General features: G+C 33.2%; 1 pseudogene; it reads right to left on the reverse strand.

Moving 5' to 3' along the window:
- Positions 1-987: 987 nt before the first annotated feature.
- On the reverse strand, positions 988-2954 carry LOC112091648 (annotated as a pseudogene).
- Positions 2955-3222: the final 268 nt, after the last annotated feature.

Genomic DNA, 3222 nt, shown 5'->3' on the forward strand with positions numbered 1-3222 from the left:
ACAAACAGCCCTTTAAAAAGTGACCTCTTGATTTTTAACCTTCAAATATTAAGCCCTTGATTTCTACCCTCTTTTACTAAAACTAGTCAAAGGTCAAAAATATAGATTATTAAAATTATCCACAATGGTAAAAAGGTAATCTATAAGACTACCATCCATAAATTAGCAGATTGTGTTGGTTAGAAGACAATATTTGCCGTCGGTCGTCGGCAATCGGATACCGGCCACTTACCATAACTTGTCAGATTATGATTCATAACCTGTTAAATTATGATATCTGTCAGTCCACTAAAAAATGAGATGTTGTCAACGACTCCAGCGTCAGTTGTCGACCACCGACCATAACTTGTCAGATTATAATTCATAATCTATTAGTTCATTTTTTTATTTTCACCAAAATGAAAAAATGAAAAATTGTCTCCAACTCTGACATCAGTTTCCGGCTACCGGCCTTAACCTACCAGATTATGATTCGTAATCTATTAATTTATTTTTCTGTTTTTAATCTTGGTAATTTACCCTTAAATTTTAAAATTCACTATAATGTTAGTAAAAATTGAAACATAAGTTAAAATTTTAGATTGTTTCTTTCATGAAAGTGTATGATTGATGAGTGTAATTCTAGTATTTTTGCATCGTCCGCATATACACAACATGAGCAAAAAATATTGAGATTGGGGTCCCAATTTTTTCCCCAAAACGATCAACCCCAAACAATGTATAGAAGACGCCAATAATAGTTATTCATATTCAGCTTGATTTATTGCCGTGGTGCAAATGGGTACAAATTACATGCTACATGACTATTACATGCGCATACAAACTACCACAATATGCAACCACAAAACGGAATGTCACACAATTTTCAGGCAAAATAGTGACTGGTAGTCTAGTACTATTTCTCTCATATTTGAAGCATATTTTTCCCGTTATAACAATGAACAAGAAAAATATGTTTAATTTTATAAAATTCTAATTCAGCTCTTCTCACTCCGATCCATTTCTCAAAGATCTATACTCAAATGTTCTCTCCCTTGCCTTACTTGCCCGAAACATCAAACACAGCAAAATTGCAACAATTTTAGCAAAATTTGCAAAGTAATTGAACGTCTATACAAAAAGTACTATTTGATATATAGCTTCCTTTATTTTTTTTTAATGGGCTTCTAATCCAACCATCCACAATCACATTCTTCTTAAATATTCATTTATGTTAATTGCATATGCATTCCATTGGGTTACCAAGAAACATATTATCTTAAGAAGTACTACAAAAAAATAATAATAATTAGTGGCTCAACAGTAATTATAGATTTTATTTAAGGAATTTTAGATAGACAAGAGTAGAAGAATTGAGATAGAATTAGAGGGTAGACCTGTTTTTCCCAATTTGTACAACTAGTCACAAGAGAAAGCAGAATTGCTTGCACAAAAGCACCAGATTGTATGCCAATCCAAACGCCCTTTCCTCTAAGCTTTAACCAGAAACCCAATATTGCAGCTATTGGAATTCCACAGAGATAAAATGCCCCAAGGTTTATAAAAGCTCCTACATGCTGTCAACCAAATCGTCTAGCCACACCTGAAATTAGTACAATAGAGAAAAAAAATCACTATAAGATAAAAAAAATACATATTTTCTTGAAAAAACAGAAAGAGTTAGAGAAGTTGTATTGTTTATAACCTGAAAGAACCCCTTGTATGCTGTCTAGGACAACAGATACGCAAACCAGAGGGGGCCATTTCTGTGACATAATCCACAACTTTCAAAGCGTGATGTGCTTATTATACTTGTCTCTATGATTGTCCGAAACATTACTGTAAAGATAGCAATACGAGCAGCTTGCGCGTTTCTAGCTCCTAGCTCATTTGAGACTCTTGTGCTATTGTGAAACAAACATAAAGACACGTTATAAATGAATATGGACGTTTAAGCAATAACTTTGATTGCAAAACCACCACACACAAAAAAAGAAAAAAAAATTTGATTGCATTGCTGCATTATTTGCAGGATAAATGGAAAGAAAAAGAAAAAGAGCGGAGCATACCTTACTGCAGCACCTAACCCATATGGTATTGTAAATAATCTTGAGATGGTACTTAGGCTGTTCAAGACAACAATTGGAACAATCACATTTTTGTACAAATCAGTGTTTCTATCTGAATATTGAGATACATAGAGCCTTTAAAATAAAAAAGAAAAAGAAAAAGAAAAAGAAAAAAAGAAGCCTCTCACCATACAGAGAAACTTGAGGTTTCAAGCTGTTGGTTTGGCAAAAGCTTAGAAATCAGAATAAGCAGCTCAAATAACCATGATTTAAAGCTATGATTAATATCAGTAAAAAAAAAAAAAAAAAAAAAAAAAAGAGAGATTAATATTGAACATTAAAAAAAAGGCTAAAAAACAAAGAATGCAAATGTGACAAAATACCATGTCATTACAGCTGAAGGGATGGCAAAACAAAAGAACTCTCCGATTCCTTGGAAAAGCTCCTTAGAAATTGGAGCCCGAGTTTTTCCGCATGAAGGAGAAAACTTCATGTACAACACAAGTAAAATCACATTCAACCAATAGGAAATACTTATTGCCAATGCTGCTCCAAGGTTCTCCAGTCCAGATTTGAACACCAAAACCCAACACAGAGGTATATGGAAACAAAGGGTCAAACAAGAACTTATGAACATTGGAATTTCCAAACCTTGTGTCTGAAAATATCTAATAAGTGGTTCAAGGATTGCATAAGCAAAAAGAGCAGGAATAAACCAAAAGTGGTGAATTTGCCAGCTTCATGACCAATCAAAACAAGTAAATTCCCCATGTAGATCCATATAAAAGATAAAGGAAGGCAAACCAAGAATAAAGAAAATATAGCAGTGTAAGTTTGAAGGCCAAGTTTCTGAAATTGCTCGGCTCCATATGCTTGCCCACATACGGTTTCCAGAGCACTAGCCATCCCTAACTGTTTCAGGCACAAAAATTAACCGAACTTAGTTAATGACTACGTATTGGATTTGAATATCAAAATTTAGTTTGCAAATGAAAGTCTTTATCTAGTTCTAAATTATTCCAGTCATTACTTCTTTCGTGAATGCATGACTATAAGTTATACTCATCTCTTACAACACTGAAACTCCTAATTGTCATTAAAATTCATAAAAACTATGTCATGTCATTTGCTATGAAAAGCATGCATTATGAATGTGCATAAAAAAAAATAGATT

Source organism: Morus notabilis, unplaced genomic scaffold (assembly GCF_000414095.1).
Source record: "Morus notabilis unplaced genomic scaffold, ASM41409v2 Scaffold451, whole genome shotgun sequence".
In the NCBI taxonomy this organism is placed as follows: domain Eukaryota; kingdom Viridiplantae; phylum Streptophyta; class Magnoliopsida; order Rosales; family Moraceae; genus Morus; species Morus notabilis.